Raw genomic sequence first — 24,169 nt, 5'->3', positions numbered from 1 at the left:
GTTTTGTGAGCATAGAAATTTTCTACGAACGGCCGCCTGCGCATTGGAGGTAATATTGCAGTAAATCTCCATTCTCAATGCTCTTCAATAGAGTGGGCTTTTCCTCCAATCGTAGACGATAAATTAAAAGACAACTTTACTGAGAAATGAAAACAAAATACTTCCAATTTATTTTACGACAGTTGCATGGAGTCATATTTAAAACATAGGACAAAGAGATATATTGTACCATTAACAAATCTTCTATAAAGTAAGTTATAATCCTCCTTGTATATCTCGGGATATGACTTTTGATACTAATGCATTCAATGCGTAATTCTTCCGATTTAGATGCTTTGAAAATAGCCCAAGGCCGATATTGTACAACCGTAAATCAAATAAACAAAATGCCAACTGAAGGTATCACAAAATAACTTAAAAAAAGACAGCCTGTTTGAAAGGGCGCACTTTGCTGATGTGTGAAACCAAAATCTGCTGCTGGTTGACATTCAATCCCATGTAGCTCCATCTCATACACTGTACCATACTTTCATCCTCTTTGACATGCTGTTCACAAGTCGGACGAGGCATCGATTGTCAAACCTGTCCCATTCGATAGTCGCACCTCTGAGGTCAACCAGTGTGTGAAGAGCTTACCTGCGATGATACACTGCAAGTTTCAGCAGTTGCCAACCATACTTAGACTTGTTCTTGACAGCAGATACTGTTGACAATTTCATTCGGTTGATTCCTCCCTCTTGACGGGAGGTTTGACGTTACTGTCACGATGTGACATTGCTGTCACATATCGTTATGTGATATTAATTCATTTTCTGCAGCTAACACGCAATTATTTTACTGAGTATATTGAAGTGGTACATTTGGAAGAACAGCATTGCACTCGCCACACTGCGGTGGTGTCTGCTGGAGACGCCTCTATGGCCCCTTTTTTCGGCAGAAGGCAATCTGTGCACTTCATCACGTCAAAGAGTTCTCTGAAATGATCTGCTCTTCTTGCTTAACGTTATCTCTGATTTCAGGCGCTGCCCAAATAAGATCTCGTTGCGCTTACACCAGAAAGTCTTCCACACTTTTTGGTACATCCCCACTGTTTTAGCACCCTTTAGTAATTCAGTGTGAGTTGTATTGAACTTTTGCTCTCTGTTAATTTCATTGTGATATAAATCAATCAGTAGAGCAAATAAACAACTGTTAATCACAGCTTTGACTTATATTTGAAGATACTTTAACTTGTTCTACAAATAGTCCTGGTTAGCCAACAATGAAAAATAAATGTTACGTGTTGTATGCCTATTTTGTTCACCTCACTGTGTCGGCATTTCAAATGTCCCCTTAGAAAAGTTCATCAATTACTGTGCTGATAAACCTCTTACATTATTTGATTTTCAAACAGCTGAGCAAAACTGAACGTGCACAGACATTTTTCTCTTTACTTATTCAGATCATCAATAAACTGACACACAATATTTTTAGCACAACGCAATCTGACTTTCAATAATCCCTACAAAAGAATGGCCCTGACTAACAATAACCTATACCTTTCATGAATCACTTACCTCATCACAAAATCTTCGTTACTCGAACTACTGCAATACAGCGAGCGCCTCTACTGCCAGCTAAATAAAAGATTCAAACTACCGAAGTCACTAACTACTGATAGGCATAGTTAGCAAATGAAAGATTTTGAAAGAGAACAAACAATGTATTTACCTTAATAGTATTCAAAAGTCATTATATATATATATATATATATATATATATATATATATATATATATATATATATATATATATCAGTTCATGACATCCAGTCTTACAAATTTACTGTCTCTGATGGACACACGTCCAGGTCATCCGCTCTCAAAACTCCGCCATCTCTCTCCCCACATCCACCACTGCTGGCGGCTCACCTCCAACTGCACAGCGCTACGCGCTGTTCACATCCAACTGCCCAACACTACAATGGTAAATATTCCAACAATGCAAACCAGCCACAGACTGCACGCAGCAAAGTCAGTGATTTTCATACAGAGCGCTATGTGGTGTTACCAATATAAAAACCTATACAGCCTACTTACATAGATAAAAACCTCAACAGCCTACTTACACATTTTTCATGCGCGCAGTGCCCCCCTACAAAAATAAGTTACTCATTATTTTGGAAAAGCAAGGAGCATTTCACTTGCTCGTCTTGCATCAGTACAACTTAGTTTTAGTTGTTACCCTGTGACAACAACGAGCATTGCAGTCTCTCATCTTGTATTACTATAAGATGGTTTTTTAAGAAGCAGGAGAGAATTTCACGTTATCCCTGATCAGGATAACACTTTTGGTTCCTTTGAGTTTCCCACCGTTAGGATGGTATAGTGAAAAACATCTTGGGGTACAAAAACTAGTAGCAACCGTTTTTCATACAGGTATGTTTGGACCAGCAGCTGCAGCGTATTATAGCGTAGCGTATACAAAGTTTTTGTTGTGTGCTGACATTTTATGTGAACTCGTATTTTGGAGATTTGTGTATTGCATGTGAGTATTTTGCAGTTTTGTGTGAAGATATTCTTGAGTGTAGGTATATTCGTTCATGTTAAATTTAGTGGGGTAATTTCAGTGTTAACTCCTCTATACATGCATAGGGCTAGTCAAGAGCGGTCTAGAGAAGCAAGGAAAGTTGTTAGCTAGGACGACTTGATGGGAGCAGAGGAAGCCGTATAAGAAATTTCTGTACGAGAGGCGTCGGCAGCCGTTGCGTTTTCTGAAACCTATGAAATCTTAGTGGCAAGTCAACAGAGCAAAACTAGCGAGATTTGCGATACTGAACTGACAGTACCACAGGGCAGTTCAAATTCTCGAAACATGGGAGATATTTCATTCTGGGCAAAGCAGAGGTCAGACGAAGCAGAATCAGGTAGGAAACTAGCAGAGGAAGATATTAAACAAGCCGAGGAAGACAGGAAACAAGCAGAGGAACGAGATATTAAGGGCGTGATGAACAGGAAACAATTTAGGAAAGAGAAGGCTTTTGCAAATTACGCACACTCTGGAAGAAACGAACAATTCGCTTTCTCAAAAAGTCCAGGCTCTGTAGGAGCGCGTGGAATCTGAAACCAAGGAGCCGTGATGTTCTCTGAGACTGAACAGTCTGCCTCATTTAAATAAGAGTTTGAGGACCTGAGAAAGGGAACTGAGCTGTTACGAGTTGCGGAAACATTACTGCCCCTGGGAAATAGTAGGATAAGAGTCGATAAGGAGCAGCATGCTTGTGATGAATATGTGTCTAATGGCACATCGTCAGTGACGCAAAATAGAGTCACTGTAAAGGAAATATGTCTGTCAATGAGGTCCATATCCATCAACGGACGAGACTTTAATGGTAAACACTTATTTTCACTAATGACAATTCTCATCTACACAGCAGGTGCCGACCTGCATATTAGGACCTGAGTGGGCAGTTTAAGGACAGTGTGCCGAACTCCAAGTTAGAATTTAGGTATGAGTAGTCTTATGAGCGAAGAAATAATCGCGGAAGTTTTGCCAGTCACCAGACACGGTACGATTACTGCAGAACTCAAGTCTAACGTCATGAAATTGTACTTGTCAGGTGAAAAACAGAACAGGATACGATTAAGTATCGTAGAAGTCTTTCCACTGGCAGCGTTATGCTTCCAATATTATCTTCAGTGTCATCAGGAGATTTGATAACTTTAATAGTGTCTCGATCATTCAGACAGTAATGGTGATTCAACTACTCATTAATACAGCGTCAACAGAACATAAAAGATCCCATCTCTGTACTGATGCGCATGGCATGGAGTCACTTAAGCTGGTTTTAACGGGTGTCAACAAGAGCAGAGAATGAGCTAAATATTTGAGCGAAATCCATACATAAACTCACGAGATAATTAGTGACGACTGGTGAAGCCAGGAAAACTAGCAACAGCAGCTGGCCTCAGAATGAGAGAAGCAACTGGCGCAATCAAAAACGCATTACGAGGAGAGACCACACTCAAGAAACGTCATACAAAGACCGCCATGGGATCAGGGAAACTGGCGATTGGAAATTATTGAAATAAAAAACTCAGCTCCAGAACGCAATCAACAAGTAAAGAACAGAAAGTGCCTTACTTTTAGTTTATGTTGTCTAATTTGTGTTTGTTATATAAGTTATTTAGAGAAGTTCTCCTTAACCATAAGTTCATGTTTGTGATTAGCAGTACAGTTTTTGACTAATTTGTATCATGATTTGACTTGTGGTTACTATATTTTGTACATCTACATGTGACATTTAGAAGCGTGGAAAGAGTAGAGAGATAGGGCATCTGAATTAGACGCACTTCGGAAGATTATTCTTGTTTTTAAATTTGAGTGCAAGCCTAGGTCTGCTGACCACAAAATCACGTAGCACGATAATTCTTTATTGAACGAGCGTAATGCTCGTTTCATAAATGTTTCAGATTGAAGTGCAGTCACAATCACAGAGGAATTATTGGTGGATCCTGGCAACGTTATTGTAGTTTTGTTTCAGAAATGCGAAGAACATAAAGTAGCAAAGCGTGGTGTCACTCCCCTAAAATTGTTCTTCTTATGGTGCCTCACCTCGTTGTTTTGTTTCTGGACGTCGAGTCCACATGGTGTGTACCACAAATTTTTGGTGAAGTATTGAATTTTCTTTGGGGAAAACCATTAGTTTCAGCCCTCCGCCTAAAGTTTTGAAGGGTTAGCGAACCACAGTGTGTTGCAAGAGGTGAACGTGCCTAGCATGAGATGGATTTTATTTTATACATGGTCGTAGGACGCACTGCAGATGTTATTGTGAGTTTTTTGGTTTACCGACAGCTGAAAAGAATGCCTTGCGGTACTTGCTGAATTGAATTTTATGATCTGTCGGGTTCCAGTTTTTGCTGAGCGATCTCGGCCATGTTTTTTGTTAGGTATTGTGTACTCCTATATGTTTATTTTATGTATGTTCATCAGTGTGTGCGGCAAAAAGATATTGTTGACTTGCATTTATATCACCCTCTTGGAACTTGATGCTTAACATACATTCCGCTGTGATCACCTTTTGGACAGAACTACAGTTGAGCATTTGTTGAATAATTTGTTGAGCTTAAAGCGGTTTTTTTTTGGGGGGGGGGGAGGGGGGCAAGATTTTAAAAGTTTTTTGAGTACGGAAGATTTTTTCAGTCAGAAATTCAAAGTTAACTTTTGGTGCAGTAACCGCAAATTAATTTGCATTAAAATGTGGCAAAATAACCAGAGTTAAAGTCTTTCATTAAATTATTAATGGCTGCGCCTTCTCATTCTTGAAAAAAAAAGTGGCGTGTTGTATTGAAATTGAATAAATGGCCAAACTTTTTTTCATTGAAATTACAGCTGCTCAGAGGCAGGCGAGATGCGAGGAGGCACAAGACGTTGGCTAGGTGGCAAGTACAGCAGGGATCTGCATGCAAATGAAACTGCAGGGAGAAATTCGCTACAGAAACAGGTGAAATATCTGTACAGATATGTGTGAAGTATATGAAATATCCATGAAACACATGTGACATGTGCGTGCTATGACAAATCTCCTATTAAACCCCTGCATCGATATCAGCCAGACTGGTACAAATATTACTTAACAGCTGGAAAGAAATATGTGGGAGTAAGAACGACCAGGCTGTTAATGTGGTGGCGGTGATAACTAGGTGACGGAGAGAGAAGGTGTGGAGGAGGAAATGGACAGGGACGGAGAAGGGGGGGATGAACATAAAGAGGCGATAGGAGAAGGTGGGCAGAGAGAAAGGGAGGAGGGAATGGACAGCGAAAGGGAAAAGGATAAGATGGGTGGAGAGAGGGGTAGTAGGAGATTAATAGAGAGTGGAGAGGAGATGGACAGAGAGAGAGAGAGGAGATGAGGAGATTGACAGAGACAGGGGGAGGAGGAGGTTGGCCTAGAGGGGGCGAGAAGATGAACTTAGAGAGGGATGGACTTAGAAGGGGGAAGGAGGTGTTGGGCAGAGAGAGGGGGAGGAGAAGATGGACAGAGAAAATTGGGGGGGAGGAGCAGGTAGACAGGAAAAGAGGGAAGAGGAAATGGATAGAGAGTGGGTGGAGGAGGAGATGGGTAGAGAGGAATGGAGGAGATGGACTAACAGGAGATTGGAATAAATGCTTACCCCGGCAATGGCGGATACTCAGCTAGTAAATCATATAGAAAAACATGGAAGTATTACATAACAACATTCAAAAACACGATAAAAAATTATGAAGACGGAAAAATTCGTTATAGTATAATAAAGAAGCTATTTTGTAGTCAGTGTAGTACTGAGGAGCGATTGTGTTGAGGTGGAAACAGTAATTCGTTAAAAATGAATTTAATACAAAAACTTGTAATTTATTCATATGTAGGCAAAACGATATTCCGAAATCGATTTGACTTTACAAATTTTCGTTTCTTAGCTGCAGTGCTGTATGGGTGTCTTGTTGACGTTCGCCAAGAAGTTTCAGCTGACGTGATGTTAAACAACTTTACAGCAGCCTTGTCCATGACACAGTAAGTATTGGCTGTCCTTGTAATGAAGCGTCTTCCTCCGTAAAAATTAATGTTTGCAACCATCCACAGTAATCCATAAGCTTGGACTTTCACGCATACAGCCGGGTACTAACAGCGCTGACTGTTCGTCATTGTTTAATAACAAAAACAATATCTTTCAAATGGTTCAAATGGCTCTGAGTACTATGGGACTTAACTTCTGAGGTCATCAGTCCCCTAGAACTTAGAACTACTTAAACCTAACTAACCTAAGGACATCGTACACATCCATGCCCGAGGCAGGATTCGAACCTGCGACCGTAGCGGTCGCGCTGTACCAGACTGTAGCGCCTAGAACCGCTCGGCTACCCCGGCCGGCAACAGTATCTTTGATCTACGTAATGCAGCCCTTCTCTCTCTCTCTTAAATTTTAACGTTAATGTTTATAAATGGGTACTGTCTCTTATGCTACGTATTGTATTGTTTTCATGTTACTTAAAACGTTAAAAATTAATTGAAAATGTTTTACTGAAAAGCAATAGAAAATTATAACAAAATATAAATAGTTTCAGACTCCACTAACAGTTGGCGCTGGTTGCTGCTTTCTTAAAACATTAGTGTATATACTACAATACTTCGAAGTAAACTACGCAACAAACTGTGAACAAAACGAAAGAAAAATTAAATTGTGTGTTAATGTCTTGAATTTACAGTTCCTTTACAGACTGTACTGTCGTGTTTGGGTTTTATTACGAAGAGGGACAGAAAAAACGTAGACGCTGAAACATGATTCCAGTGAAGAGTCCAATTTCCTGAATAGCACTTAGGGGGTATGTAAGCCTAACATCATTATCTGCGAGACAGGCTACCATTACGAGTGATGAATCCATGAGACATTGATGATGAGGTTTGGGGTTTACCCCAGGACATTGGCGAAATCTCTACGTCGGCCTCATAGTCGTAAGTCTAGAACAAACTACCCAGTAGCCTCTGACTGACAAAAAACCACTCTTCATTCAAAAGGATTAAAGCTTTATCCGTCATCACTGACATGGCTATCCTCTCCATATATATCAGATATCTTGCTTCTGTACAACAGCGAACGAGTATTTCTGTTACATAGCCAACACTGCCCATGCTTTGCACATTCGTATCTAGTGATGTTTCATTTCTTCCATCTCATCTCCTAACCTTACACTATTATTTCTTGTTCTTCCTTGAACCAGTCAACACCTTCTCTAGATTTAGTTCCTTCTGCGCTGCTGCCATGCATTTCCGTTAATGTGTCATTACTCACATTGGGCAGTGATGAAATTATTTAACACAATGTTAATGAGTCTCACATTACTGATATGTCATATTTTCATTGTTATTTCTTTTTTTTGAACTGATGTAACACTTTGTTTCTTTTTTCCTCTCAATATCTCTTCATCTTGTCGTTGTACTTCTTCTTGAGTAGACCTTGTAATTTCTCGAGGAAGCTTCTCAGTAAATTTGTGTTTGTAAATGTGTAAGATGGCAAGAACTATGCCCCTTACATTAAGTCATTAAAGATCACCTAACTCACGTTGAGCGAACAGTAGGGGTGAACAAAAATGACTGACAAGGCACAATGCATCTTGTAGAGGGTATAGTATGGAAGTATTGAAATAATTAGTCAGATGATGGTTTTAAATTAATTCACACGACATGAAAACTTTATGGAAACACGTCGATTTACTGGAGGCTAGTTTATCCCAGGGAAGTACTCAGAATTGACCGTGGCCGCCGGGGGAGTGGCTAAGGGAAGCGACAATAGGCAGCTTTGGGCGGCTCAAACTCTGAGAAAGCGGTAACAGGGCGCGGCCTCCAGCTGCCTTAAGATGAGTGATAGTGAGTGGATGGTTGACCCCGACCCCATGCTGGTGTACCGGGAAGCAGACGGAGAACTTGTACGCCTGTTGATAAATGTCCGTCGTCCCGTTTTCAGTGAAACATGAGAGAAAGCCGCGCAAAGCTATGGTGGAGCAGTCAACAGAGGTCAAAATATGCGTGATCGTGACTATAGCAACTTCACGCTGAATTCACGGTCAGCAGAGTCCGAAGTAAATCAGGTGAAGAGCGACAGAATGAAATACGCCGGCCTCCAATGGGAACGTAGGACCGAGGAATTTGAAGTACTCTCCTGGGATCAGAATTCCGGAAAAATTGGTGTTTTGTGGAGACGCTAACCTTGATGGGTGGCCTGGGAGGAGCTAAATAGCAGAAGTTGAGAGGAATGGAAATTTTGTGGGAATTTGTTCACTTCCCTTAGCAGGCATTGGTCGGCGCTGGGAAGCGACGCATAATTAACGTGACTTACGCTGCAATTGGCGTAAGTGATATTGCTAGAGGGGAAACCGAGGCGAAGAGCGGACTGTGAGAAGTCTCCGTAGAGGTCTTCCATTCCCAGCTTGCCTAGAGTGCGGACGTAGCGTTCTTTACTCAGCTTGCCTGAGAAAGAGTGAGCATCTCTGCAGTTTAGGACTTAGCAAATGGAATGATTGAGCTTGGAGATATGGTTCAGCTATGTACTGAGCAAGACAGCTAGGAGTGAATAGACGAGCGCAGCTTGCAGCACCACGAGGTTGGCCAACGTCTGCACAACGAAACTGCTGCGCCACGCTGTATTCGGTGATATTGCACCCCCTCCGGCCACTGATTAATTTGTTGGATCACGTCGACAAAGTTTCCACGAGGGTTTCATGTGCCATGTATTGTAGAATTCTTCTCGCACTGCGCATTACGCCTGGGTCAGTCGATGGGAATTACTTTTGAGTTATCGCGCTTTACTCCACGCAAACGCAATTTATTACCACTGCCTGTTAGGAGAGTCATGTAATGTGATGACTGAAGGTCGTAAGTTAAAATAAATTTGTGCTAATCGACTGCATCTGTTTTCAATCAAGTAGTTGAAATCCCAAGTCATTTTCTTAATTAATTTTATGTTCAACATTTGCATCTGGTGTTCAATAGCTGCATATATCATCAATGTGCACCCCTTTTTAATTAAAAGTGATCAATTCTGAATCAATTAATGTCAACACTGCCACTGCAGTTCAATCAGGAGTCACAGGGCCTTATTTCTTTCTTTGCGTTATCCGATATTGCGGCAGTTTTGCACTCTCTGTTGATCTGTTAGTCAATTAGCTGGGGTGAACACACGCCAAAACCACATAAGTGATGGGTGGGGTGTTACAAATGATGGCTCGAAATTTTGTTGTGTTTCGAAAGTGGTCTATTGGTATTCTCTGGGTCTCATGAAATAAGAAAATCTTGATTGTAAATTGTTTTATCTATTTTTTGGCAATGACGCGTTTTTGTTGAGGAGCATCTTCAGATTAACGTAAGAAGTAATGTGGTGAGTCAACATCTGTCCTTTAATACCAGCATGTGGCATTAAGATTAAAATTATAATATAACGTTGTCCTATCATCATTAGGCAAATAAAAGGATAAGGAACATAATACGGACCCAACTACGTTCCGGCATACACGGCATGGATCGCTGGCTACAGCGGAAGAAATGCAAACACACTGATAAGCCAGAACATGATGACTACCTGTCTAATAGCCACTATGTCCACCTTTGCCACGGATAACAGCGGTCTTGGTAGATCTCTGCAGGGAGTTGGAACACACAAATGAGCAAATTCCTGTAAATTACGGGCGGTGGGGGGGGGGGGGGGGGGGGGAGGGGGGGATGATGAGCTCTGACGCCAAATTCATCAACTCCCAGATGTGTTCGATCGGATTCAGATCTGGAGAGTGGGGAGGCCAGCACGTCAACTGGAGCTCGCCGGTGTGTTCCTCGAACAATTCCACCGACTGACATGGCGGGTTATTTTGTTGAAAAATGTCACTGGCGTCGGGTAACATGATCGTAATGGAGGGGTGTACGTGGTCTGCAACCAGTGAACGATACTCTTTGGCCGTCATGGTGTCTTGCACGAGCTATACTTGACCCATGGTTGCCCCCGACCCAAGAATGCTCCCCAGCGCCTAATGAAGACACCGCCAGCGTGTCTCTGTCCCACGGTACAGGTATCAAGGAGGTGTTCCCCTGGAGACGACGGATTTGTGACCTGCCACCGGCATGTTGGAGAAGGCATCGGGACGCATCCGACCATGCAACCCCCTACCACTGCGCGAACATCCAGTGCCGATGGTCACGTGCCCATTTCAGTCGTAGTTGCCGATGTCGTGGTGTTAACGTTGGCACATGCATGGGTCGCCAGCTGTGGAAGTGTATGGTTTGAATGTTCGGTGCATTGTGTGTTCAAACACACTTGTACTCTCCCCAGAATTTAAGTTCGATGTTAGTTTCGGCGCAATTCGACGCCTGTCCTGCTTTACCAGTCTGCCCAGCCTACGACGTCCGACATCTGTAATGAGGGGTGGCCGCCCAACCACACGACGTCTGGACGTGGTGTCAGCTTGGTTTCGCCACGTGTTGAAGACACCCGCCACAGCACTCCTCGAACCCACTACAAGTCGTGCATGTTGCGAAACGCTCGTGCCAGTCCTCCGCGCCATCACTGTCTGTATTGGGTCGAGCTCAGATAGATCGAGCGCCTTCCCAATTCTGCACACGGACTGCACGCTCATTCATATAAATTCCATTTTGACATGTTGGTCTCACAGTTTTCCTCAGAATATTTCCTTCTTTTTTTCGGCATTTTTTGTTTGAGATCTGAAATCTCAGGAGCACGTGCCAATGTCACGTCTTCATATTCTGTTATTCCCTTTTCGCTTCCCTCTAGTATTCCTTCACCCTTTCATTGCATTGCTTTTTCCTCTCTTCAGTCCATTTAGAACCTATTCTATTTTCTTCTCTGCCTTGGAATCCTTTCCTCTGGTAACACTTTTATTCTTAAACTCTCCGCATCTGTCATTTATTCTCTTACAATGTTAACAGCAAGGTCACCCAGTGCCATTTGCAGGTTATCTGTCTAATGGCTTCCAGATGCAACAAGAGCTTGATTTTCAGCATTTCATATAATTATTGACGGAATTCCAAAGTTTAATATGCTGCCATAGTCCACTCAGTCAAAGATATAATCTTAATTTATAAGTTTAACACGATAAGTCATGTATTACAATTAGAAACTATGCCTTGAGGAAGCGAAACTCACGGCGCGCAAATATGCCGGACTATATTCATCCATTATTTAAGTGGCTTGCAACAAACTTTTCACATAATTAAAATCCTTACTATTTTTTTTCTCGCTGACACACCCACTACATAATGAAAGAAAAAAAAAGCTCATGCCTTTCTACATTTTAGTGTTCACGCAATCAAACTTCATCAACAGGCATGCAGGCATGACGTTTCACATCTACATCAATACTCCACAAGCGACCTGACGGTGTGAGACAGAGGATACCCCTGGAACCGTTAACTGAGCCCCGTCCCGTCCCCCTCACCCTTCCTGTGGTCCGCGCGCCGATGGCGCTTAGGAAGTACGATTGTCGGTAAGCTCTGTAGCACTAATTTATCGAACTTTCACATCCCCGCATTTTAGGAGATCTTTGTGGGAGGAAGTAATATGTTCTACAACTCCTGGAAACGCTCTCTCCAAATTTCAATAGTAAACCTCTCCTTGATGCACAACGCCTCTTGTATTGTCTCCCAATAGAGTCTGTTGACCATCTGTGTAAAGCTCTCGCGCCAAATAAACGATTCCGATAAGAAACGCGCCGCTCTTCGTTGGATCTTCTCTATCTTTTCTATCAATCCTATCTGGTAAGGATCCCATATTGATGAACAATACTCAAGAATCGGTCGAATAAGCGCCTTATATACCACTTCCATCGTGGAGAGTTACAATTCCATAAGGTTCTTCCTGTGAGTCTCAGTCTGGCATCTGCTGTTCCTACTATTTGCTTTATGTAGTCATTCCGCTTAAGGTCACTCTTGGTAGTTACTCCTGGATATTTTACTGTAGATACTATTCCCAGAAATTTGTCATCAATAGTATGGTTGTGCAGTAGTGAATTTCGTTTCGTATGTATGGGCAGTATATTACATTTATTTACGTTCACGGCCAACTGCCAGAGCCTGTACCATTTATCAACCCTCTGCACGTCATTCTGCAAATCGATACTGTCTTCCGGCGTAGCTACTATCTTATAGACAACCGAATCATCTGCGAATAGTCTTAAAGCGCTTCCGACGCTTTCTACTACACTCCTGGAAATGGAAAAAAGAACACATTGACACCGGTGTGTCAGACCCACCATACTTGCTCCGGACACTGCGAGAGGGCTGTACAAGCAATGATCACACGCACGGCACAGCGGACACACCAGGAACCGCGGTGTTGGCCGTCGAATGGCGGTAGCTGCGCAGCATTTGTGCACCGCCGCAGTCAGTGTCAGCCAGTTTGCCGTGACATACGGAGCTCCATCGCAGTCTTTAACACTGATAGCATGCCGCGACAGCGTGGACGTGAACCGTATGTGCAGTTGACGGACTTTGAGCGAGGGCGTATAGTGGGCATGCGGGAGGCCGGGTGGACGTACCGCCGAATTGGTCAACACGTGAGGCGTGAGGTCTCCACAGTACATCGATGTTGTCGCCAGTGGTCGGCGGAAGGTGCACGTGCCCGTCGACCTGGGACCGGACCGCAGCGACGCACGGATGCACGCCAAGACCGTAGGATCCTACGCAGTGGCGTAGGGGACCGCACCGCCACTTCCCAGCAAATTAGGGACACTGTTGCTCCTGGGGTATCGGCGAGGACCATTCGCAACCGTCTCCATGAAGCTGGGCTACGGTCCCGCACACCGTTAGGCCGTCTTCCGCTCACGCCCCATCATCGTGCAGCCCGCCTCCAGTGGTGTCGCGACAGGCGTGAATGGAGGGACGAATGGAGACGTGTCGTCTTCAGCGATGAGAGTCGCTTCTGCCTTGGTGCCAATGATGGTCGTATGCGTGTTTGGCGCCGTGCAGGTGAGCGCCACAATCAGGACTGCATACGACCGAGGCACATAGGGCCAACACCCGGCATCACGGTGTGGGGAGCGATCTCCTACACTGGCCGTACACCACTGGTGATCGTCGAGGGGACACTGAATAGTGCACGGTACATCCAAACCGTCATCGAACCCATCGTTCTACCATTCCTAGACCGGCAAGGGAACTTGCTGTTCCAACAGGACAATGCACGTCCGCATGTATCCCGTGCCACCCAACGTGCTCTAGAAGGTGTAAGTCAACTACCCTGGCCAGCAAGATCTCCGGATCTGTCCCCCATTGAGCATGTTTGGGACTGGATGAAGCGTCGTCTCACGCGGTCTGCACGTCCAGCACGAACGCTGGTCCAACTGAGGCGCCAGGTGGAAATGGCATGGCAAGCCGTTCCACAGGACTACATCCAGCATCTCCAGCGTCTCCATGGGAGAATAGTAGCCTGCATTGCTGCGAAAGGTGGATATACACTGTACTAGTGCCGACATTGTGCATGCTCTGTTGCCTGTGTCTATGTGCCTGTGGTTCTGTCAGTGTGATCATTTGATGTATCTGACCCCAGGAATGTGTCAATAAAGTTTCCCCTTCCTGGGACAATGAATTCACGGTGTTCTTATTTCAATTTCCAGGAGTGTATATCATTTAGACGCATTGTAAACGGTGACGGTCCTGTCACACTTCCTTGGGGTATTGCGGAAATTAACTTTACATCTTTCGCTTTTGTTCGGTTAAGAGCGACGTATTGAGTTCCGGCTGCAAGGAAGTCCTGAATCGAATCGCAAATCTGGTCCGATACTCGGTAAGCTCGTATTTTTTGTTCATTTAATGGCAATTAGCGACGGTGCGAGATGCCTTCCTGAAGTCAAGCAAATCGGCATCAACCCGAGCGCCGTTGCCTTCAGCGCTATGGATTTCACAGACGAACAGAGCAAACATTGTTTCACAAGATCTCTGTTTGCGGAATCCATGTTGATTTTTATAAAGGAGATTCTACCACGGGCTGACGTCAACCATAGAAGCCTATAATTATGTGCATTGACCTACGATCCTTCTTGGAGACGGGAATGACCTGCTCCTTTTTCCAGTCGCTAGGTACTCTTCGTTGCTCCAGGATATTACGATAAACTGCTGCTAGAAACCAAGCAAGTTATTTTGCACAGTTTTTGTTCAGTCTTACAGGTATCTCATCTGGTCCTGATACCTTTCAACTATTAAGCGAGTGCAGTTGCTTTTCTATTCCGTGATAGGTCACTCAACATCGTATTTCGACGTTCGTACAATGACTGAAAGGAGGGACCGTATTACGATCTTCCGTAGTTTGTCAGCTAGGTTTTGACTTCTCTTGAATCTCTGATGAAGCTCTCTTTGTTTAAGTAGCAGTTTTCTAATACGGCTGTTAAGACCCTGCTTGGAACATTGTTGTCTAAGACTTACTGAACGAAAGTTTTGAATTGTTTTCTTTTTTGCTCCACGGCTTCGTCGTCAGCACTGAATATTTGAAGTTGACTACTCAGATGCTCTGCAATTTGTATCCTGTCGCTCTTGCTAAGAAAAAATATTTTTCTACCTTTCTTAACATTCCTTGTAATACCCGTAGTCATAGTTGCTGTCACACTCATGATCACTGATACCCTCCTCTACTTTAACTGGTTCAATAATCTCAATTCTGCATGTTGCTAGAAGGTCTAAGACGTTACCTTCACGAGTTGTTATCTAATTATATGCTCGGAATAATTTTGAGAGAAGATATTCAGAATAATGTCACACGAATCCCTGTCTCTGTCACCAGTTTTGATAGCACGACTCTCTCAGTCTACGCCAGACAAGTTGACGTCACCCCCGATTGCAAAGGCGTGATGAGAAAGTTATTAACGATATTCTGGAAGCTCTCTGTGAAGCGCAGTAGCACCCACTACAACTCATTACCCAGCCGGTTTATAAATGCATCCGATTACCATTTCTGACGGGCGTTTGATGCTTAACTTCACTCAATTTGTTGTTGTCTACAGTCCGAAGACTGGTTGGATGCAGTTGTCCTTGCTACTCGATCCTCTGTAAGCCTCTTGATCTCCGAATAACTACTGCAACTTACGTCCTTCTGGATCTGGTTACTGTATTCATCTCTCGGTCTCCCTCAACAATTTTTACCCTCGAATACTAAATTGGTGATCCCTTGATGTCTCAGAATGTGTCCTATCAGCCGATCCCTTCCTCTAGTCAGGTTGTACCACAAATTTTTTTCTCCCCAATTCTATTTAGTACTTCCTCATTAACTACATGATCTGCCCATCTAATCTTCAGCATTCATTTGTAGCTCCACATTCTATTCTCTTTTCGCCTATTCTCTTCATTGTCCATGTTTCACTTCCATACATGGCTGTACTCCATACATCTGATTTCATTCGACTACATTCCCTTTACTTATTTTGCTTTTGTTGATGTTCTTCTTATATCTACTTTTCTAGACGCAGTCCATGCCGCCAACAGCTCTTCCAAGTCCTTTGCTATCTCTGACAAAATTGCAATCTCATCGCCACACCTCAAAGTTTTTGTTTCTGATCCCTGAAGTTTAATTCCTTCTCCAGACATTTCTTTGGTTTCCTTTACGGCTTGTTCAGTGTAGAGATTGAATAATATCTGGGATAGGCTACAAGCCTGTCTCACTCCCCTCTAAATCACTGCTTCCTTTTCATGCCTCTCGACTCTTACAACTGCCTTCTTATTTCTGTACAAGTCATCAATAGCCTTTCGCTTCCTGTGTTTTACGTCTGCTACCTTCAGAGTATTATCAAACGTTTTCTCCAAGCCTACAGATACTATAAACTTAGGTTTGCCTTATCTTAAACTATCTTCTAAGATAAGTCGTACGGTCAGTATTGCCTCGCGTGTGCCCACATTTCTCCGGGATCCACATTTATATTCCCGGAGATCGGCTTCTGCCAGTTTTCCATTCTTCTTTAAAGAATTCGTGTTAATATTTTGCAACCATGACTTATTAAACTGATAGTTCGTTAATATTTACACCTTTCAGCACCTGATTTCTTTGTAACTGGAATGACTACATCCGTCTTGAAGTTTGAGAGTGTTTCGGCTGTCTCATATATTTTGAACATTAAGATGGAAGAGTTTTGTCATGGCTGGCTCTCCTAAGGCTATTAATAGTTCTAACGAAATATCGTCTCGACTTAGATCTTTCAGAGCTGTGTCAAATTCTTCTCGCAGCGCCATATCTCCGACCTTGTAATCATCTACGACCGCTTACATTTCTGTAATATTGCCTACAAGTTCATCCACCTTGTATAGACCCTCTACATACTGCTTTCACTTTTCAGCTTTCCCTTCTTTCCTTAGGACTAGCTTTCCATCTGGGCTCTTGATATTCATATAGCTGCTTCTGTTTTCTCCAAAAGCCTTTTTAATATTCCATTGGCAGTATGTATGTGCCCCCTATGCTTATAAAACCTTACAATTGTCATTTAATGTATCACTTCTTCATCACTAACGCGGGTGTTCAATTCTTTAAAAAATCAGGTGTGGGTGTACTGGTTATATTACTAACTCACTGAGGATAACTGGCTGGATGTAAGAGAGGGTCCCAGGGCAAATATACGCACAAATCATCATCATCATCATCATCATTTAAGACTGATTATGCCTTTCAGCGTTCAGTCTGGAGCATAGTCCCTCTTATAAAATTCCTCCATGATCCCCTATTCAGTGCTAACATTGGTGCCTCTTCTGGTGTTAAGCCTATTACTTCAAAATCATTCTTAACCGAATCCAGGTACCTTCTCCTTGGTCTACCCCGACTCCTCCTACCCTCTACTGCTCAACCCATGAGTCTCTTGGGCAACCTTGCTTCTCCCATGCGTGTAACATGACCCCACCAGCTAAGCCTGTTCGCCCTGACAGCTACATCTATAAAGTTCATTCCCAGTTTTTCTTTGATTTCCTCATTGTGGACACCCGCCTGCCATTGTTCCCATCTACTAGCACCTACAATCATCCTAGCTACTTTCACATCCGTAACCTCAACCTTATTGATAAGGTAACCTGATCCACCCAGCTTTCGCTCCCATACAACAAAGTTGGTCGAAAGATTGAACGGTGCACAGATAACTTAGTCTTGGTACTGACTTCCTTCTTGCAGAAGAGAGTAGATCGTAGCCTAGCGCTCACTACACTAGCTTTGCTATACCTCACTTCCAGTTCTTTCACTATGTTTCCATCCTGTGAGAATATGCATCCTAAGTACTTGAAACCGTCCACCTGTTCTAACTTTGTTCCTCCTATTTGGCACTCAATCCGTTTATATCTTTCCCACTGACATTACTTTCGTTTTGGAGATGCTAATCTTCATACCATAGTCCTTATATTTCTGATCTAGCTCTGAAGTATTACTTTGCAAACTTTCAATCGAATCTGCCATCACAACTAAGTCATCCGCATATGTGAGATGCTTATTTTGTGTTCACATATCTTAATCTCACCCAGCCACTCTACTGCTTTCAACATACGATCCATAAATAATATGAACAACAGTGGAGATAGGTTGCAGCCTTGTCTTACCCCTGAAACTACTCTGAACCATGAACTCAATTTACCGTCAACTCTAACTGCTGCCTGACTGTCTATGTAAAGACCTTTAATTGCTTGCAAAAGTTTGCCTCCTATTCCATAATCTCGTAGAACAGACAATAACTTCCTCCTAGGAACCCGGTCATATGCCTTTTTTAGATCTATAAAGCATAGATACAATTCCCTGTTCCACTCATAACACTTCTCCATTATTTGCCGTAAGCTAAAGATCTGGTCCTGACAACCTCTAAGAGGCCTAAACCCACAATGATTTTCATCCAATTTGTCCTCAACTAATACTCGCACTTTCCTTTCAACAATACCTGAGAAGATTTTACCCACAACGCTGATTAAAGAGATACCTCTATGGTTGTTACAGTCTTTTCTGTTTCCATGTTTAAAGATTGGTGTGATTACTGCTTTCGTCCAGTCTGATGGAACCTGTCCCGACTCCCACGCCATTTCAATTATCCTGTGTAGCCATTTAAGACCTGACATTCCACTGTATTTCATGAGTTCCGACTTAGTTTCATCCACCCCAGCCGCTTTATTGCACTGCAATCCATTGACCATTTTCTCCACTTCCTCAAATGTGATCCTATTTCCATCATCATTACTATCCCATTGTACATCGAAATCTGAAACATTACTGATCGTATTTTCACCTACACTGAGCAACTCTTCAAAATATTCCCTCATTCTGCTCAAGGCATCAACAGGATTCACCAGCAGTTTTCCTGACCTGTCGAAAATACTTGTCATTTCCTTCTTACCTCCCTTTCGAAGACTGCTAATTACACTCCAGAATGGTTTTCCAGCAGCTTGACCCAAAGTCTCCAACCTGTTTCCAAAGTCTTTCCAAAATTTTTTCTTGGATGCTGCAATTATCTGTTTGGCTTTGTTTCTTTCTTCAACATAATTTTCTCTGTCTCCCTGAGTTCTAGTATGTAGCCATTTTTGATGCGCCTTCTTTTTCCTTTTACAGGCTGCCTTGACTGTGTCATTCCACCAAACTGTTTGCTTCATCCTACCTTTACACACTACTGTTCCAAGACATTCTTTAGCCACTTCTAGTACTGTGTCCATGTACATTGTCCATTCCTTTTCCAATGACTGTAATTGACTACATTCAACTAACTGGTACCTTTCTGAGATCACTGTTATGTACTTGTGCCTGATTTCCTTATTCTGAAGTTTGTCCGCACTTATCCTCCTACATATGGGCCTGACCTCCTGGACGTTCGACCTCACAATACCAATTTCACTGCAGATTAAGTAGTGATCAGTGTCATCAATGAATCCCCTGAATACACGTGTGTCCCTCACAGCCTTCCTGAATTCCAATGACAGATCTGGTTCCTCTGCCTTCCCAAGTATACCGGTGAATGTTCTTATGTTTAAAAAAGGGGTTTGTGATTACTAAGCCCATACTGGCACAGAAATCGAAGAGTTGTTTGGGAGTTCCTGTTGGCCTCCATATCCTCTCCAAATTTACCCATAACCTTTTCATACCCTTCTGTTCGATTTACAATCCTGGCATTAAAATCACCCATGAGCAGAACACTGTCCTTGTCCTTTACTCTAACAACTACATCACTGAGTGCCTCATAAAAACTATCCATCTTATCTTGATCTGTCCCTTCACAATGCGAATATACTGACACAATCCTAATTTTCTTGCTACACACTGTCAAATCTATCCACATCAGTCGTTCGTTTACATACCTTATTGCAACTACGCTGGGTTCCATGTCTTTCCTGATGTAAAGCCCTACACCCCATTGTGCTATTCCTGCTTTAACTCCTGACAGGTAGACCTCATATTCTCCCACTTCCTCTTCTTTTTCACCCCTTACCCCAATGTCACTAACAGCTAAAACGTTCAACCCCATCTTACTTGCAGCCTCTGCCAGCTCTACCTTCTTCCCAGAGTAGCCCCCATTGATATTAATAGCTCCAGATCTCGTTACCATTCGTTTGCCGAGTTGTATCTTAGGAGTCCCTGGTTTGTCAATTAGAGGTGGGACTCCGTCACCTCCAACGGTCCGAGACATTTTGCTCTGATTGCTGCCAGCATCATACACTCCTGGAAATTGAAATAAGAACACCGTGAATTCATTGTCCCAGGAAGGGGAAACTTTATTGACACATTCCTGGGGTCAGATACATCAAATGATCACACTGACAGAACCACAGGCACATAGACACAGGCAACAGAGCATGCACAATGTCGGCACTAGCACAGTGTATATCCACCTTTCGCAGCAATGCAGGCTACTATTCTCCCATGGAGACGCTGGAGATGCTGGATGTAGTCCTGTGGAACGGCTTGCCATGCCATTTCCACCTGGCGCCTCAGTTGGACCAGCGTTCGTGCTGGACGTGCAGACCGCGTGAGACGACGCTTCATCCAGTCCCAAACATGCTCAATGGGGGACAGATCCGGAGATCTTGCTGGCCAGGGTAGTTGACTTACACCTTCTAGAGCACGTTGGGTGGCACGGGATACATGCGGACGTGCATTGTCCTGTTGGAACAGCAAGTTCCCTTGCCGGTCTAGGAATGGTAGAACGATGGGTTCGATGACGGTTTGGATGTACCGTGCACTATTCAGTGTCCCCTCGACGATCACCAGTGGTGTACGGCCAGTGTAGGAGATCGCTCCCCACACCATGATGCCGGGTGTTGGCCCTGTGTGCCTCGGTCGTATGCAGTCCTGATTGTGGCGCTCACCTGCACGGCGCCAAACACGCATACGACCATCATTGGCACCAAGGCAGAAGCGACTCTCATCGCTGAAGACGACACGTCTCCATTCGTCCCTCCATTCACGCCTGTCGCGACACCACTGGAGGCGGGCTGCACGATGTTGGGGCGTGAGCGGAAGACGGCCTAACGGTGTGCGGGACCGTAGCCCAGCTTCATGGAGACGGTTGCGAATGGTCCTCGCCGATACCCCAGGAGCAACAGTGTCCCTAATTTGCTGGGAAGTGGCGGTGCGGTCCCCTACGCCACTGCGTAGGATCCTACGGTCTTGGCGTGCATCCGTGCGTCGCTGCGGTCCGGTCCCAGGTCGACGGGCACGTGCACCTTCCGCCGACCACTGGCGACAACATCGATGTACTGTGGAGACCTCACGCCTCACGTGTTGACCAATTCGGCGGTACGTCCACCCGGCCTCCCGCATGCCCACTATACGCCCTCGCTCAAAGTCCGTCAACTGCACATACGGTTCACGTCCACGCTGTCGCGGCATGCTACCAGTGTTAAAGACTGCGATGGAGCTCCGTATGCCACGGCAAACTGGCTGACACTGACGGCGGCGGCGCACAAATGCTGCGCAGCTAGCGCCATTCGACGGCCAACACCGCGGTTCCTGGTGTGTCCGCTGTGTCGTGCGTGTGATCATTGCTTGTACAGCCCTCTCGCAGTGTCCGGAGCAAGTATGGTGGGTCTGACACACCGGTGTCAATGTGTTCTTTTTTCCATTTCCAGGAGTGTATTTAAAGTACCAGGGAAGCAGGTTGCTAGCCTTACTTGCCCCGGGTCCCATTGAGTTTTACCCCTAACGGTTGAGGGACTAACCGGTGGATTTGGTAGTCTTTGCCGTCTGAGCACAAAGGTGACCACGACTCAGAATATGTCCGAGATGCCCGGCCTTATTCCAAAGTAACTGGTATCCCGACTGTCAGGACCACTTACTTGGCCACTCATACGTTGCCCGTGGTTCATGAACTAGGACATGACAACAGGAACCCACACCATGGACCATATAGCGCACAAAAAAAAAAAAATCTGGTGATCAGGAACTTAAGCAAACCAAACTGTTATCTCACTGCCGGCTTATTATGAATAGCGAAGGTATTCTCCTGCACTCAGATTGTAATCGACTTTTTGCATGTCCATCGCAACACGACCAATCGTGCGTTAGTGATCTCGGCTGCGAAGGCGCCAATTTACTGTCTTTGTCACCTCTCAGAATTGTCGCGTTCGACAACATTTGAATAGTTTTGCAACCAGATATGTGACGAACGATCACGGCTGCGGCAGTTTGTTTGTGGTCGCTGAGCACGATGAGGTGACGCGCCGAGGCGGCGGCCGGCAGCCCGTGACGTAACCCGGCAGCCGGCTGCCCAGCCGTGCGTGTGCGTGTGCGTGTTCGGCGTGGCGCCTGGCCTCTGCCTCTGCCTCTGCCTTATCCGGCGGCATCGCGGCGGCGCCTGAGGTGCTGGGCGGCTGGGGTGGGGTAGAGGGGCGAAGGGGGGGGCGCATACCGCAGCCAGCGCCGGCGGGGTCGCCGAGGGTCACCTACTGGCCGACAGCCAGGGCCGGCGGCTGCACTCACCGCTCTGCCCTCGCCCTCCCAACCACTGCAGCTCCGCTATCGCTGACGTCAGCGAAGTGTGGAACAGCACGCACCGAACAGTTGTAGTCAGTTGTCTGCCACAGAGGAAGTTTAGGAGTGAAACATCAAGTCGCGTAACATATCGTTTCGGGGTCTTCTGCAAGCAAGTGTACAACATGACGAAATAAATCTCGGGTGAACAGCCTGGTATCAGTGTGCATAGGACACAACATTTCGGCAATCGACCACGTTGCCATCATCAGGTGCGCTGATGTACTGACCGGCGATGGGCCGGCGCAATGTATATATAGGAAAATCCCCCTCCCACTCCTCCCTCAGGCGCTGCCTATGAGTCGGTGCGGTCCGCCGCCGGCGCGCGGTCCAGGTACAGCATCCGTTCTCCCGCCACCTGGGCGCTGCGTCCTGGGTGTTCTCGTTCAGGAGGGTCTGCCGGCACCGCTCTCGTTATTCTTCCCTCCTCCACCGGAATCGGTACACTCTGGGAAATATCCTTTTTCTTCTTAATCCGGGTGGTCGCGGGTTCCCACGCCTTGCCGAGGATGTGACCGCTGTCGCGATTTAGTTGTGGCTCTCTTACCCTAATCTCTACGGCTTCTTTGATGACACAGTCCCAGTATTTGGAAGTCTGTGCCAGGACTTTGGTTTGGTCATAATCCATGCTGTGGAGCTCCGACAGGCAATTCTCAGCGATTGCCGACTTACCGGGCTGTTGCAGTCTAGTGTGCCGTTGATGTTCTCGGCATCGTTGCTCAATGGTACGAATGGTCTGCTCTATGTATACGCTACCGCATTGGCAATGTATCTGATAAACCCCTGATTTACGTAGGCCAAGGTTGTCCTTGACACTACCAAGAAGGTTCTTGGGTTTGCTTCGAGGACGGAAGATGGTTTTCACTTGGTGTTTACGTAAAAAGCGTCCTGTTTTTCCGGATAAGGCCCCACAAAACGGAATAATAGCCAAGGCCACCTCCTCCTCAAGTTCATCCTCAGTTTCCGCCAGTGCTGCAGGCTTGGGATGTAGAGCCTTCCGAATTTGCCCTTCCTTGTAACCGTTCCTCCGAAACACGGTCTGCAGATGGTCCAATTCTTGTTGGAGAATGTCCCTGTCGGAGATGGTGTGAGCTCTGTGTACAAGAGTTTTGAGCACACCATTCTTTTGTGCCGGGTGGTGGCAGCTATCCGCATGTAGGTACAAATCAGTGTGCGTCTTCTTCCTATACGCGCTGTGGCCCAAAGTGCCGTCAGCTCGTCTTCTAATCAAAACATCTAGGAAAGGGACAACCTCGGTCTACGTAAATCAGATGTTTATCAGATACGTTGCCAATGCGGTAGTGTATACATAGGACAGACCGTTGAGGACCGATGCCGAGAACATCAATGGCACACTACACTGCAGCAGCCCGGTAAGTCGGCAATCGCTGAGAATTGCCTGTCGGAACTCCACAGCATGGATTATGACCAAATCGAAGTCCTGCCACAGACTTCCATATACTGGGACTGCCGGCAGACCCTCCTGAACGAAAAGACGTAGGACGCAGCGCCCAGACGGCGGGAGAACGGACGCTGTAGGAAGCGCCTGAGGGAGGAGCGGGAGGGGGATTGTCCTATATATACATGGCGCCGGCCCACCGCCGGTCAGTACATCAGCGCACCTGATGATGGCAACGTGGTCGATTGCCAAATTGTTGTGTCCTAAGCACACTGATACCAGGCTGTTCACCCGAGATT

Source organism: Schistocerca piceifrons, chromosome 2, assembly GCF_021461385.2.
Source record: "Schistocerca piceifrons isolate TAMUIC-IGC-003096 chromosome 2, iqSchPice1.1, whole genome shotgun sequence".
NCBI lineage: Eukaryota > Metazoa > Arthropoda > Insecta > Orthoptera > Acrididae > Schistocerca > Schistocerca piceifrons.
Note: the sequence above shows the minus strand (reverse complement) of the source record.